Below are 16481 nucleotides of genomic sequence, written 5' to 3' on the forward strand. Positions count from 1 at the left end.
CAGTAGAAGGCCCTCGGAGCGTTAACTGCAGACACAAGTTCTTTGGAATGCAGACAGCCATTATCACACAGGCCTTGAGATAACGAAGCAGCTCATGCTGTAACCTGACATCTTTAGTTCAAGTCAGAGATTTTTTTATAAAAGTTAAGTTTTAATTTACATAAAGGGAATGGGTTTTCTACTCTTTAATAGAAGTTAATTAGTTTAGCAAGCAATTGATTGGAATTGCCAGAATCATAAGTTAGAACGACTTGAAATGAAATTTATTTATAAATGATAGAAACTTAATGACACCAGTTAAAAGTGGAAATCAGAAGAGAACAGTTGATTTAAATATGGGGCAAATCACTGCAGCTAACTGCTTCTTTTCAAAAAAGGAGTCAACACCTTTTTGTAAAATTGTAAAAAGGGAAGAGTATTAGTTGAAACATTAAGGAATACAAGGAAATACAATGCTTAAAAAAGATAAGTTATTGAAAGGCTGGAATGCCACAGAATAATTAGCAGGAAGCCTCCCTACCAGTGATCTGACAAACTAAGGTCAAGCTTAACATGAAGGCACTCTCCTGTTAGACGATAAGGAAACTAGGTGTGAAATCATATGCACAGACAGGCTATTGCGTTATGGAGCAGAAGATAACACTTTAATATCATATCATGTAATCAACAAGGCTGTTAGAGGTTGATATATATACTGAACTGTTCTCAGCCAGGCTCTCACTCTCAGCTTGCAGGGTGATTTCGGTACATGGGACGGACAAAATACGAAAGCCGAGCAGAACCACAAAACAACCGGGAGAAAACCAACTGATAAAGAAGAGAGATTGTCGAGGAGGCCCAGGAAGGTCTGATCAGCCAACCAGGATAATCCAGAAGCAAGATCTTTTTAATTTTCTGTAAACACGGTGATTTTATCTTTTAAATGAAAAAATAAAATAACTTAAAGTTTTAACCTGAAACAATGGTTATTAAAAAAGACTACTTTACTTACTTAGCAACGCGGGACCCAGGATCGATGCTACTAAGTAGTAAGTAGATAGAATTATTCTATGAAGATATGGGTTATCCCCGGGGATAACTTGAAACACCAGTTTGACCCGAATAGCACACACTTAAGTCTGCATAGGAGTCAGGAAGTGAAAATCCCTGTTCAGCATTTCGAAAAACTTAACCATTTTTTGGGACAGGGGGAATTCTGAGAATAGTGGTTAGTATTAACTTCAATCCCAAACATGTGGAATTTGGAGGTTCTCCCGGTGTCTGCATGGGTTTTCTCCGCGTGCACGACGTCCCTCCCACGGTCGAAAGATGAGAAGGTTCGGAGGATTGGACATGATAACGTGTGCCAGTTTTTCCAAAGATTAGCATTTTAGCTGGATTGGCCATGATCAACGTGCCGGGTTGCGGGTATACGAGGGAGGAAATTGGTTACGTCGCCCCTGCTGATTTTTAGAAACCATTTTATCCTGAATCCCTTTCCTCTCATTTCCGAATGTTGTCAGTGCAAACAATCGCTCTCTATTTCCACGATTGAACTTCTACGCCCACATACCTGAGGCGACACCGCCTGTCATTCGCCCGTTCAACCCACTTTGATTCAAAGAGAAACACATCAGCCTCTTTCATCCCGTTGCGATTGGGGTGAATGTCTGTCTATCGTAATTCAAACTAACTCTTCAGGTGTGAACTGACTATTTAAAATCAGCATGACAGCATTTGGCGTGTTTAATATTGGAACCGGAAGAAAGAAATCAAATCAATGTGGCATGTAATATAAAAACCACCAAGGTGGACGATTCGATCCACAGTGGAACGAAGTATAGAAAACAAATCATACAGGGGTGGGATAACAATTCGTCTCTGGGTGGGATCGAACCACGACCCTTCAACGGAACCATCAACGGCTAACAGCCGAACGCGCTAACCGATTGCCCAACAGAGACGACAAATGGTCGATTGAACATGCCAACATAGTGGAAATAGTCTCATCTTGTCCACATGGAAATCGCAAATTATTGCTGTTTCACCAATCTGGATCCAAAACGCAAAAGGCTGGGCAATCTCAGCTGGTCTGACAGCATCTGTGGAGAGAGAACGGAGACTCTGTTTCAAGCCAGGGCCACTGTATCACAGATCGACGACGACACCATTATCGGCAGCTCTCTCAATAACGCGCCACCAGCCTTCTACCGTCGAGCCATTGTTGTATTTTCTGTTTCCAGATACTAATATTAAACTGAATTATCTGATGTGCAGTAATACAGTTTTCTTAGTTTCTAAATATCAGTTAATCATTCCAAACAAGGGAAATGTGTCTTGACTGTCGCTGATCAGTCGTAATGTGGAGATGCCGGCGTTGGACTGCCGTGAGCACAGCAGGAAGTCTTACCAGACTTCTTACAAAAGTGTTCCACAGAAGGAAAGAGCAGTGCTACAAAAGTTAGTCTTTGAAACAAACATGTGGGACTTTAACCTGCTGTTGTATGACTTCTTACTGTGCTGATCAGTCGGGCAGAGACCTTCGTTCCCCCCGGAACCTGTTTCTCGTAGATTTTCGCAACATTCACAAAACTGGTGCTTGATTTTCCTGTGTCGTTTCGTTTCCGTTTTGTCCACTGCCAAGTGCCTCTATTTCCCAAAATTCTGCCAAATCCTCCTCATTGCATCATGTCCAGATGTCAGGAAATTCATTTATATGGAGAGACTATCGAGACCAACATTATTATCCGCGTATACAGAACATTCAGTGGGTATTTGGTTGAGACACTAGAATAGTTTGGGTGAATTGCCGAAGAAGCTGAAGCAGCAAATTGAGACTGTTTTCACTTCCAAAAAAAAAACGAACCTGGGGATTATGATTGATGAGACTAGTTAAAACATAAAACCGGCGATGCGGAGATTCTAGTTTTAACAACAATTTGAATTCTAGTGCATCAAACAGGAGCAGAAACATGTACTCAGCTGTGAACCCGTTTTAAAGAGTCACTTGCACAGAAAATTCCTCATCCGTTCATTTGGGAAAAAAATACGCTTATTGCTGCCGTGATCCGGATTCGAACCGAAGTTGCTGCGGCCACAACGCATACTAACCACAAAACGATCACGGCGCAACACATTACTTTCGAGATGACCCGCAACTGTCAATGTACTTGGTCATCAGCTGTTCGGAATCTATCGTCGCCCACATTTAATGACGCTCAAATTACAACTTTAGTAGACATACAGTTTGAATGCCTTAACATTGGTTCCATAATAATGTACCTGCAACAAGAATATATACACTTTAACCCAGGCTCATAAAAATAACAAAGCAACCGCCATAATATGTAATACATAACAATTTCGATATTCATCCCAAACAGATGGTATTTGGACATTCTCCCGGTTTCTGCATCGGTTTTCTCCGCGTGTTCGAGGTCCATACCACAGTCCACCGATGTAAAGTTTCGATGGATTGGCCATGCTAAAGTCTGCCAGATTGTCAAAAGATTAGCAGCGTCTCTGGATTGGCCATGATCAACGTGCTGTGTTACGCGTATTCTGCGGAGGAACTTGGTCACGTCGTCCGCTGCTGATTTTTGAAAGCATTTCACCCTGTATCCCTGTCCTCTCATTCCTGAATATTGTCAGTGAAAACAAACTATCTCTCTGTTTCCCGGATTGAACTTCTCCGCCCACAGACCAGTTGCACTTTAGCGCGTATCACATTCCCCGTCTCACCCTCTTTGTTCCAAAGAGAAAAATGTAGACCCTTTCGTCCCACTGTTGTTATCGGGGAAAATATCTCTCTATGGTAGTTCAAATGAATATTGATTTACACGTTTGGTAAGAACTGACTATTTAAAATCAAAATGACCGCATTTGGCGTGTTTAATATTGGAACCGGAGGAAAGAAATCAAATCAATGTGGCATGTCATACAAAAACCACCAAGGTGAATGATTCGATCACACAGAGGAACAAAGTGTAAAAAAACAAATAATTCTAGGGTGGAACAAACACTCATCTCTCGGTGGGATCGAAACACCAATTTTTACGGTTAATAGCCGAACGCGCTAACCGATTGCGCCACAGAGACGCCAAATGCTCTCTTGATCATGCCAACTTATAATGGAAATAGTGTCACCATGTCCACATCGTCATTGCAAATTATTGCTGATGCATCAATCTGGAACAAAAACACAAAAAGGCTGGGAAATCTCAGCTCGTCTGACAGCATCTGTGTGGAGAGAACGGAGTCTGTGTTTCAAGCCAGCGCGACTGTGTCACAGATCGACGACGACACCATTATCCGAAGCTCTCAATAACGCGCGTCCAGCCTTCTACATTCGTGCCAATGTTGTATTTTCTGTTTCCAGATATCAATATTAAACTGTATTTTCTGATGTGCAGTAATACAGTTTTCTTAGTTTCTAAATATCAGTTACTTTTCGAATCATTCCAAACAAGGGAAATGTGTAGTGACTGTCGCTGATCATTCGTGATGTGGCTGATGCCGGCGTTGGACTGCCGTGAGCACAGTCGAAAGTCTTTCCAGACGTCTTCCTCAGAAGGAAGGAGCAGTGCTCCAAAAGCTAGTCATGGAAACAAACATGTTGGACATTAACCTGCTGTTGTCAGATTTCATACTGTGCTGATCAGTCGGGCAGCGCCATATATTCTCCCCGGATTGTTGTCTCGAAGTGTTTCGCAACATTCACAAAATTGGTGCTTGATTTTCGGCTGTCGCTTCGTTTCCATTTTGGTGAATTGCCGTAGAATCTGAAGCAGCAAATTGAGACTGTTTTGACTTCCAAAAAGAAAAGAACAGGGGTATTATGATTCATGAGACTTTCCCCGATTGAACCTCTCCGCCCACAGACCAGTTGCACTTTGGCGCGTATCTCATTCGCCGTCTCACCCTCTTTGTTCCAAAGAGAAAAATGGAGGCCCTTTCGTCCCACTGTTGTTATTGGGGTGAATATCGCTCTATGGTAGTTCAAATGAATATTGATTAACACTTTTGGTAAGAACTGACTATTTAAAATCAGAATGACCGCATTTGGCGTGTTTAATATTGGAACCGGAGGAAAGAAATCAAATCAATGTGGCATATAATATAAAAACCACAAAGGTGGATGATTCGATTCCACAGAGGAACAAAGTGTAAAAAAACACGTAATTATGGAGTGGAACAACAACTCGTCTCTGGGTGGAATCGAACCACCAACTTTTCGGTTAACAGCCGAACGCGCCAACCGATTGCGCCACAGAGACGCCAAATGCGCCAATGAACATGCCAACTTTTAATGGAAATAGTGTCACCTTGTCAACATCGTCATTGCAAATTATTGCTGATGCATCAATCTGGAACAAAAACACAAAACGCTGGGCAATCTCAGCTGGTCTGACACCATCTGTGTGAGAGAGCGGAGTCTGTGTTTCAAGACAGCGCGGCGGTGTCACAGATCGACGACGACGTAATTATCCGAAGCTCTCAATAACGTGCTTCCAGCCTTCTACATTCGAGCCAATATTGTATTTTCTGTTTCCAGATATCAATATTAAACTGTATTTTCTGATGTGCAAAAATACAGTTTTCTTAGTTTCTAAATATCAGGTAATTTTCGAATCATTCCAAACAAGGGAAATGTGTCTTGACTTTCGCTGATCAGTCGTGATGCGGAGATGCCAGCGTTGGACTGCCGTGAGCACAGTCGAAAGTCTTTCCAGACGTCTGACAGAAGTCTTCCTCAGAAGGAAGGAGCAGTGCTCCAAAAGCTAGTCTTTGAAACAAACATGTTGGACTTTAACCTGCTGTTGTCAGATTTCATACTGTGCTGATCAGTCGGGCAGCGCCATATGTTCTCCCCGATTGTGTTTCTCGAAGTGTTTCGCAACATTCACAAAATTGGTGCTTGATTTTCGGCTGTCGCTTCGTTTCCGTTTTGTCCACTGCCAAGTGCCTCTATTTCTCAAAATTCTGCCAACTCCTCCTCATTGCATCATGACCAGATGTCAGGAAATTCATTTATATGGAGAGACTATCGAGAACAAAATTACAATCCGCGTATGAAGAAGATTCAGTGGGTATTTGTTTGAGATCTTGAAAATTGTGTGTGAATTGCCTTAGAATCTGAAGCAGCAAATTGAAACTGTTTTCACTTCCAAAAAGAAAAGAACCGGGTTATTATGATTCATGAGACTAGTTAAAATATAAAACTGGAAGCTGAGGAGAATCTCGTTTTCACAACTGTTTGAATTCCTGACCATCAAACAGGAGCACAAACATGCACTCAGCTCTCAACCCGTTTTAAAGAGTCATTTGCACAGAAAATTCCTCATCCGTTCATTTCGGAAAAACACATCCCCTTATCGCTGCCGTGACTCGGATTCGAACCGAGGTTGCTGCGACCACAACGCAAAGTACTAACCACTATACGATCACGGCGCCACACGTTACTGCCGAGATAACCTGCAACTGTCGATGTACATGGTCATCAGCCGTTCGAAATCTATCATAGCCCACATTTAATGACTCTAATTACAGCTTTTGTTGATTCACGGTTTGGATGCCTTAATCTTGGTTCCATAATAATGTTCCTGCAACGAGGATATATACACTTTAACCGAGGCTCATAAAAATAACAAAGCAACCGCTATAATATGTTATACATAACAATTTCAATATTCATCCCCAACAGATGGTATTTGGACGATCTCCCGGTGTCTGCATCGGTTTCCTCCGCGTGTTCGAGTTCCCTCCCACGATCCACCTATGTGAAGGTTCGATGGATTGGCCATGTTAAAGTCTGCCAGATTGTCAAAAGATTAGCAGTGTCTCTGGGTTGGCCATGATCAACGTGCTGTGTTACGCGTATTCTGCGGAGGAACTTGGTCACGTCGTCCGCTGCTGATTTTTGAAACTATTTCACCCTGTATCCCTATCCTCTCATTCCTGAATATTGTCAGTGAAAATAAACTATCTCTCTATTTCCCCGATTGAACTTCTCCGCCCACAGACCAGTTGCACTTTGGCGCGTATCTCATTCGCCGTCTCATCCTCTTTGTTCCAAAGAGAAAAATGTAGGCCCTTTCGTCCCACTGTTGTTATTGGGGTGAATATCTCTCTATGGTAGTTCAAATGAATATTGATTAACACTTTTGGTAAGAACTGACTATTTAAAATCAGAATGACCGCATTTGGCGTGTTTAAAATTGGAACAGGAGGAAAGAAATCAAATCAATGTGGCATATAAAATAAAAACCACAAAAGTGGATGATTCAATCACACAGAGGAACAAAGTGTAAAAAAACAAATAATTCTGGGGTGGAACAACAACTCGTCTCTGGATGGGATCGAACCACCAACCTTTCGGTTAACAGCCGAACCCGCTAACCGATTGCGCCACATAGACGCCAAATGTTCCATTGAACATGCCAACTAATAATGGAAATAGTGTCACCTTGTCCACATCCTCATTGCAAATTATTGCTGATGCATCAATCTGGAACAAAAACACAAAAGGCTGGGCAATCTCAGCTGGTCTGACAGCATCTGTGTGGAGAGAACGGAGTCTGTGTTTCCAGCCAGCGCGACTGTGTCACAGATCGACGACGACACCATTACCCGAAGCTCTCAATTACGCGCCTCCAGCCTTCTACATTCGAGCCAATGTTGTATTTTCTGTTTCCAGATATCAATATTAATCTGTATTTTCTGATGTGCAGTAATACAGTTTTCTTAGTTTCTAAATATCAGTTAATTTTCGAATCATTCCAAACAAGGGAAATGTGTCGTGACTGTCGCTGATCATTCGTGATGTTGTTGATGCCGGCGTTGGACTGCCCTGAGTACAGTCGAAAGTCTTTCCAGACGTCTGACAGAAGTCTTCCTCAGAAGGAAGGAGCAGTGCTCCAAAAGCTAGTCTTTGAAACAAACATGTTGAACTTTAACCTGCTGTTGTCAGATTTCATACTGTGCTGATCAGTCGGGCAGCGCCATATGTTCTCCCCGGATTGTGTTTCTCGAAGTGTTTCGCAACATTCACAAAATTGGTGCTTGATTTTCGGCTGTCGCTTCGTTTCCGTTTTGTCCACTGCCAAGTGCCTCTATTTCCTAAAATTCTGCCAACTCCTCCTCATTGCATCATGACCAGATCTCAGGAAATTCATTTATATGGAGAGTCTATCGAGAACAAGATTGCATTCCGCGTATGAAGAAGATTCAGTGTGTATTTGTTTGAGATCTTGAAAATGTTGGGTGAATTGCGGTAGAATCTGAAGCAGCAAATTGAGACTGTTTTCACTTCCATAAAGAAAAGAACCGGGGTATTATGATTCATGAGACGAGTTAAAATATGAAACTGGAAGCTGAGGAGAATCTCGTTTTCACAACAGTTTGAAATCCTGACCATCAAACAGGAGCACAAACATGCACTCAGCTCTCAACCCGTTTTAAAGAGTCATTTGCACAGAAAATTCCTCATCCGTTCATTTCAGAAAAACACACCCCCTTATCGCTGCCGTGACTCGGATTCGAACCGAGGTTGCTGCGACCACAACGCAGAGTACTAACCACTATACGATCACGGCGCCACACGTTACTGCCGAGATAACCTGCAACTGTCGATGTACTTGGTCATCAGCCGTTCGAAATCTATCAAAGCCCACATTTAATGACTCTAATTACAGCTTTAGTAGATACACAGTTTGGATGCCTTAATCTTGGTTCCATAATAATGTTCCTGCAACGACGATATATACACTTTAACCGAGGCTCATAAAAATAACAACGCAACCGCTATAATATGTTATACATAACAATTTCAATATTCATCCCCAACAGATGGTATTTGGACAATCTCCCGGTGTCTGCATCGGTTTCCTCCACGTGTTCGAGTTCCCTCCCATGATGCACCTATGTGAAGGTTCGATGGATTGGCCATGTAAAAGTCTGCCAGATTGTCAAAAGATTAGCAGTGTCTCTGGGTTGGCCATGATCAACGTGCTGTGTTACGCGTATTCTGCGTAGGAACTTGGTCACGTCTTCCGCTGCTGTTTTTTGAAACCATTTCACCCTGTATCCCTGTCCTCTCATTCCTGAATATTGTCAGTGAAAAGAAACTATCTCTATTTCCCCGATTGAACTTCTCCGCCCACAGACCAGTTGCACTTTGGCGCGTATCTCATTCGCAGTCTCACCCTCTTTGTTCCAAAGAGAAAAATGTGGGCTCTTTCGTCCCACTGTTGTTATTGGGGTGAATATCTCTCTATGGTAGTTCAAATGAATATTGATTAAGACTTTTGGGAAGAACTGACTATTTAAAATCAGAATGACCGCATTTGGCGTGTTTAATATTGGAACAGGAGGAAAGAAATCAAATCAATGTGGCATATAAAATAAAAACCACAAAGGTGGATGATTTGATCACACAGAGGAACAAAGTGTAAAAAAACACATAATTCTGGCGTGGAACAACAACTCGTCTCTGGATGGGATCGAACCACTAACCTTTCGGTTAACAGCCGAACCCGCTAACCGATTGCGCTACAGAGACGCCAAATATTCCTTTGAACATGCCAACTTATAATGGAAATAGTGTCACCTTGTCCACATCCTCATTGCAAATTATTGCTGATGCACCAATCTGGAACAAAAACACAAAAGGCTGGGCAATCTTAGCTGGTCTGACAGCATCTGTGTGGAGAGAACGGAGTCTGTGTTTCAAGCCAGCGCGACTGTGTCACAGATCGACGACGACACCATGATCCGAAGCTCTCAATAACGCGCCTCCAGCCTTCTACATTCGAGCCAATGTTGTATTTTCTGTTTCCAGATATCAATATTAAACTGTATTTTCTGATGTGCAGTAATACGGTTTTCTTAGTTTCTAAATATCAGCTAATTTTCGAATCATTCCAAACAAGGGAAATGTGTCGTGACTGTCGCTGATCATTCGTGATGTGGTTGACGCCGGCGATGGACTGCCGTGAGCACAGTCGAAAGACTTTCCAGACGTCTGACAGAAGCCTTCCTCAGAAGGAAGGAGCAGTGCTCCAAAAGCTAGTCTTTGAAACAAACATGTTGGAATTTAACCTGCTGTTGTCAGATTTCATACTGTGCTGATCAGTCGGGCAGCGCCATATGTTCTCCCCGGATTGTGTTTCTCGAAGTGTTTCGCAACTTTCACAAAATTGGTGCTTGATTTTCGGCTGTTGCTTCGTTTCCGTTTTGTCCACTGCCAAGTGCCTCTATTTCCCAAAATTCTGCCAACTCCTCCTCATTGCATCATGGCCAGATGTCAGGAAATTCATTTATATGGAGAGACTATCGAGAACAAGATTACATTCGGCGTATGAAGAAGATTCAGTAGGTATTTGTTTGAGATCTTGAAAATTTAGGGTGAATTGCGTAGAATCTGAAGCAACTAATTGAGACTGTTTTCACTTCTAAATAGAAAAGAACCGGGGTATTTTGATTCATGGGACTAGTTACAATATAAAACCGGAAGCTGAGGAGAATCTCGTTTTCACAACAGTTTGAATTCTAAACCATCAAACAGGTGCACAAACATGCACTCAGCTGGACTTCCAGTGGCGGCGATGCCTGAGTGAGCCTCACATTCGGCGGGGCTCTCACTCTGGCGGTGTTTTGGAGCTGATTCCCCGCGATAGCGGGACCTCGGGGGCTGCAAAAAGGCTGCCGCGAAAGGGCTGGAGAGCGGGCTGACAGCGATGGAAACATGGGAGGCCAGCAGGTAGGGGAAGAGAGAGAGAGATACGGAGGCAAGGAGCAGAGGAAACGGACCTGGAAAGTAAGATGGCGGACCCACGGACCTTCCTTCGTCCAGGAGAAGAAAATAAGTTTTGGAGTTGCTGAAGCAGGACAACTTGGACCCACTTCAGAGACCCAGAAGGTAAAATTTTAAGGAGCTGGACGAAGGAAAGCTTCAGCGAAGGCGCTGAGGAGTGGGCTGCGGCATATGGAACAGCGAGAGTCCAGAAGGCAGAAAAAGATTGAGAAAAAGGGACAGAGACAAGGACCTAAGATGGCGGACTCACGGACCCTGGACTCAGCAATCCAGCAGGCGCTGGATAACATACTCCAGGTAATGAATTCCAGTTTTGAAGCGCTGAAGCGGGACAGCTTGGACCCAATCCAGAAAGCGGTGGATCAGCTGAACCAGAGGCTGGACACGCAGGATGTTAAAGTTAAGGAGCTGGGAGAGGCGGTGGAGGAGCAGGCGGATGCGCAGATGGTTGCAGCGCTAGAAGTTGACGGCCTGTAAGAGCGGCAGAGAAGACTGCTGGACAGAGTGGAGGAGCTGGAGAATAGTGTCCGCAGGAATAATCTGAGGATGGTCGGTCTCCCGGAGGGGGCTGAGGGATCTGAGCTGCAGCATTTGTAGCAGACCTGCTGAAGCAGCTGATGGGGGCCGAAGCCTTTCCGCGACCGCCGGAGCTGGAGGGGGCACGCAGAGTGCAGGCAAGGCAGGGGCGGCTGGGCGGACCCCCCCCCCCCCCGCCCGATGGTGATTAGGTTCCACAGGTTCATGGACAAGGAGCGGGTGCTGCAGTGGGCAAAGAGCACCAGGAGCAGCACGTGGAACAACAGTGTTCTCCGCATTTATCAGGACCTAAGCCAGGAGGTGGCTCAGCGGCGAGCAGCCTTTAAGAATGTCAAGGAGGTGCTGTTCAAGAAGCACGTGAAGTTTGGTCTGCTGGTCCCAGCTCATCTATGGGTCACGCACCAGGGTCAACACCACTACTTCTCCGAGCCCGAAGAAGAGATGGATTTTGTGAGGGACCTGGGGCTGGTCCTGAAAGGAGGCCCCAAGGACGCGAATTAGGGCCCGAGGATTACTATGGGAAGGAACGCTGAATGTGACTGGACTGCTGCTCAACGGTTTGCTGGGCCAAAGGGGCCAAGCGGAACATTTGGGACTCTTTCCTTTGTTCATGGACATTGGTTTGGGGGGTTAACCACCCCCCCCCACCTTTCCCCCTTTTTTGTTTTTTTGTGGTCTCTCTTGTTTCTTTTTTATTTTTTTTTGGGTTTATTTTTGTGCTTTTCCTCTTGTTTTCTGTTTTTGTTTTCCTGTTTGGACTGGTTTGTACTTTTTGTGAAGCTCGCAGAAGACACTGGAGCCGGCATGCCCCAGTGGGGGGGAGAGGGGGATGGGGCGCCGGGGAGTGGGGAGGAAAGTGGGGAAACAATGGGAATGAGACAGGAAGGCGCCGGAGTGTTGAGTCACCAGGCTACCAGATTGGCTAGTCAAGGGAGTCAGGTGGGGGGCGAAGTTACAGCCAGTAGATGGCAGGGGTGGGGTATCGGGGGATGGGGTTAGGGGGGGGGGGGTCTTGTTCTGTTGACGGGGAGGGACTTGAAATAGGCACTGGAAAGGAGGTTGAGGGTGGAGGCAGACAGAGGGCGGGCCAGGAATGGCACGACGCACGGGCCAGGGACCGGCCCGAGAAAGGCTATGGCTGACCGGCGGGGTGGGGGGGTGGGATGTGCCCCCCGACCAGGCTGATCACCTGGAACGTCAAGGGACTGAATGGGCCGGTTAAGAGGGCACGGGTGTTCGCGCACTTGCGGGCCCTGAGGGCGGACGTAATTATGTTGCAGGGGACACATCTGAAAGTGTCTGACCAGACCAGGCTACGGAAGGGCTGGATTAGCCAGGTCTTCCACTCGGACTTGGACTCGAAGTCCAGAGGGGTGGCAATCATGATCAACAAGCGCGTGCAATTTGAGGCAGAGGGCATATCCGCAGACAGTAGGGGCAGATACCTGATGGTACGCGGCAGACTGGAGGGGAGAAGAGTGGTGCTGGTGAATATATATGCCCCAAACTGGGATGACATGGACTTCATTAAAAGAGTGCTGGGGAAGATCCCGGACCTGGATTCTCGCAGGCTAGGACATTGGTTTGGGGGGGTTAAACTCCCCCCCACCTTTCCCCCTTTTTTGTTTTTTTTGTGGTCTCTCTTGTTTCTTTTTTGTTTTTGTTTTTTGGGTTTATTTTTGTGCTTTTCCTCTTTTTTTCTGTTTTTGTTTTCCTGTTTGGACTGGTTTGTACTTTTTGTGAAGCTCGCAGAAGACACTGGAGCCGGCATGCCCCAGTGGGTGGGAGAGGGGGATGGGGCGCCGGGGAGTGGGGAGGAAAGTGGGGAAACAATGGGAATGAGACAGGAAGGCGCCGGAGTGTTGAGTCACCGGGCTAGCAGATTGGCTAGTCAAGGGAGTCAGGTGGGGGGCGAAGTTACAGCCAGTAGATGGCAGGGGTGGGGTATCGGGGGATGGGGTTAGGGGGGGGTCTTGTTCTGTTGACGGGGGAGGGACTTGAAATAGGCAGTGGAAAGGAGGTTGAGGGTGGAGGCAGACAGAGGGCGGGCCAGGAATGGTGCGACGCACGGGCCAGGGACCGGCCCGAGAAAGGCTATGGCTGACCGGCGGGGTGGGGGGGTGGGATGTGCCCCCCGACCAGGCTGATCACCTGGAACGTCAAGGGACTGAATGGGCCGGTTAAGAGGGCACGGGTGTTCGCGCACTTGCGGGCCCTGAGGGCGGACGTAATTATGTTGCAGGAGACACATCTGAAAGTGTCTGACCAGACCAGGCTACGGAAGGGCTGGATTAGCCAGGTCTTCCACTCGGACTTGGACTCGAAGTCCAGAGGGGTGGCAATCATGATCAACAAGCGCGTGCAATTTGAGGCAGAGGGCATATCCGCAGACAGTAGGGGCAGATACCTGATGGTACGCGGCAGACTGGAGGGGAGAAGAGTGGTGCTGGTGAATATATATGCCCCAAACTGGGATGACATGGACTTCATTAAAAGAGTGCTGGGGAAGATCCCGGACCTGGATTCTCGCAGGCTAATAATGGGAGGGGAGTTTAACATGGTCCTTGACCGGACTTTGGATCGGTCGTGTCCCAGAACGAGTAGACTCTCAGCAATGGCAAGGGAGCTGAAAGGGTTTATGGAGCAAATGGGGGCAGTGGACCCCTGGAGAGATAGACAGCAAACAGGAAGGGGCTACTCGTTTTACTCGCACATCCATAAAGTATATTCCAGGATAGATTTATTTGTACTAAGCAGGGACTGTATGGGGGAGGTAAAGAACACGGAATACTCAGCAATTACCATTTCAGACCATACCCCGCATTGGGTGGACCTGCAGTTCGGGGGAGCGAGCTATCAACGCCCGCAATGGAGGCTAGATGTGGGACTGCTGTCGGAGGAGGGGATCTGTGAGAGGCTTTGGAGATGTATGCAAAATTACCTGCAGGTGAATGACACGGGGGAGGTCTCAGCGGCGACCCTGTGGGAGGCGCTAAAGGCAGTAGTGCGGGGGGAGCTGATTTCAATTGGGGCCCACAGAGCCAAGGCAGACCGGGCAGAGATGGATAGATTGGTCAGGGAAATGGGTCGGATAGATGAAGAGCATGCGGAGTCCGCGGGGGAGGTTTTACTCAGGGAGAGGCAGAGACTACAGGCGGAACTGGCGGCTCTATCCACCAGCAGGGCCGTGGAACAGCTTAGGAAGGCGAGGGGAGTGGTGTACGAGCATGGGGAAAAGGCTAGCAGACTGTTAGCGCAGCAACTCAGGAGGAGGGAGGCGGCCAGGGAAATAGGTAGAGTGAGAGATGGTGGGGGGGGGGCGCAAAGTGGAGGACCTGGCAGAATTGAATACGGTATTCCGGGACTTCTATCGTAAGCTGTATACTTTGGAGCTGCCGGAAGAATCGGAGGGGATGAAAAGGTTTCTGGACAGGTTAACATTCCCAACAGTAGGTGGGGGGGGGGGGGTGAGTGGAAGAGCTGGGGGCCCCGATTAGAGTAGAGGAGGTATTGGGGGGCCTTAAGGCCATGCAGTCGGGGAAGTCCCTGGGGCCGGATGGATACCCAGTAGAGTTTTATAGGAATTTCTCTGAGCTGGTGGGCCCGGTCTTGGCGAGGGTTTTTAATGATGCAAGGGACAGAGGGACCCTGCCGCCGACAATGTCACAAGCCACCATATCACTGATATTGAAGCGGGGTAAAGACCTGGAGGCGTGCGGGTCCTACAGGCCAATCTCCCTGATTAATGTAGACGCCAAGCTCCTGGCAAAGGTACTGGCGGGTTGAATGGAGGACTGTGTACCGGAGGTGATTGGGGAGGATCAAACGGGGTTTGTGAAAGGTAGGCAGCTGGCGGCCAACCTGAGAAGATTACTTAATGTGATAATGATGCCCCCAGTGAGTAGGGAGGTGGAGGTAGTGATGGCAATGGACGCCGAGAAGGCCTTTGACTGGGTGGAGTGGGACTACCTATGGGAGGTGCTCGGACGGTTTGGGTTCGGGGAGCGATTGGTGGATTGGATCAAACTATTATATCAGGGCCCAAGGGCCAGCGTCAGGACCAACAGAGAAGTGTCGGAGTATTTTAGGTTGTACCGAGAGACCAGACAGGGCTGCCCGCACTCCCTGCTGCTGTTTACGCTGGCCATAGAGCCGCTGGCGATTGCGCTGAGAGCCGCAGAGGGTTGGAAGGGGATGGTGAGGGGCGGGGTTGAACATAGGGTTTCTCTTTATGCAGACGACCTGCTCCTGTATGTCGGACACAGTGGCCGGGATGGGAACTATAATGGGAATGCTGAGGAAGTTCGGCCAGTTCTCAGGATACAAATTAAATACGGTCAAGAGTGAAATGTTTGTGGTCCAGGCAACGGGCCAGGAGAACAGATTGAGTGGGCTACCGTTTAGGCTGGTTGAGGAAAATTTACGGTATTTGGGAATCCAGGTGGCACGAGACTGGGGCAGGCTGCACAAGTTAAATTTGGCCAGGGTGGTGGAGCAAATGAAGGGAGAGTTTCGGAGATGGGATGCACTCCCGCTGTCGCTGGCAGGGAGGGTGCAGACTGTAAAGATGACAATCCTCCCTTGATTTTTGTTTATTTTTCAGTGCCTCCCGATCTTTATCCCACAGTCCTTCTTCAAAAGAGTTAACAGGCTGATCATGAGCTTTGTCAGGGCGGGAAAGTCCCCGCGGGTGAAGAAGGCGATGTTGGAGAGAAACCGCAGCGAGGGAGGGCTGGCTTTGCTAAGTCTGATCAATTATTACTGGGCGGCCAACATCGCTATGATAAGGAAGTGGATGGTGGGTACGGGGTCTATTTGGGAGTGGGTGGAGGCGGCTTCGTGCAGGGGCTCCAGCTTGGTAGCCCTGGTCACGGCACCTCTACCGCTGCCGCCGACCAAGTAGACCACCAGCCCGGTAGTGGTGGCGACCCTGCGGATATGGGGCCAGTGGAGGAGGCATGTGGGGGAGATGGGGGCGTCTGTCAGGGCGCCAATCTGTGACAACCATCGGTTTGCCCCTGGGAGTATGGATGGGGGGTTGCAAGTATGGCGGCGGGCGGGGGCGGGAAGGGTGGGTGATATGTTCCTGGAAGGGAGCTTTGCGAGGTTGAGGAGCTTGGAGGAGAAATTTGGTCTGGTAAGGGGAAATTAT

General features: G+C 47.3%; 5 non-coding genes across 5 annotated transcripts; all 5 read right to left on the bottom strand.

Annotated features, from left to right (window-relative positions):
- Positions 1-5181: 5181 nt before the first annotated feature.
- Positions 5182-5255, bottom strand: trnan-guu. Its single transcript has one exon. It is a non-coding gene; the product is annotated as a tRNA-Asn (tRNA).
- Positions 5256-6357: 1102 nt separating this feature from the next.
- On the bottom strand, positions 6358-6429 carry trnah-gug. Its single transcript has one exon. It is a non-coding gene; the product is annotated as a tRNA-His (tRNA).
- Positions 6430-7322: 893 nt separating this feature from the next.
- On the bottom strand, positions 7323-7396 carry trnan-guu. Its single transcript has one exon. It is a non-coding gene; the product is annotated as a tRNA-Asn (tRNA).
- A 1105-nt stretch (positions 7397-8501) lies between these two features.
- On the bottom strand, positions 8502-8573 carry trnah-gug. Its single transcript has one exon. It is a non-coding gene; the product is annotated as a tRNA-His (tRNA).
- Positions 8574-9464: 891 nt separating this feature from the next.
- On the bottom strand, positions 9465-9538 carry trnan-guu. The gene has a single exon. It is a non-coding gene; the product is annotated as a tRNA-Asn (tRNA).
- Between the last annotated feature and the right edge of the window lie 6943 nt (positions 9539-16481).

The sequence above is a fragment of the Scyliorhinus canicula genome, chromosome 13 (genome assembly GCF_902713615.1).
Source record: "Scyliorhinus canicula chromosome 13, sScyCan1.1, whole genome shotgun sequence".
NCBI lineage: Eukaryota > Metazoa > Chordata > Chondrichthyes > Carcharhiniformes > Scyliorhinidae > Scyliorhinus > Scyliorhinus canicula.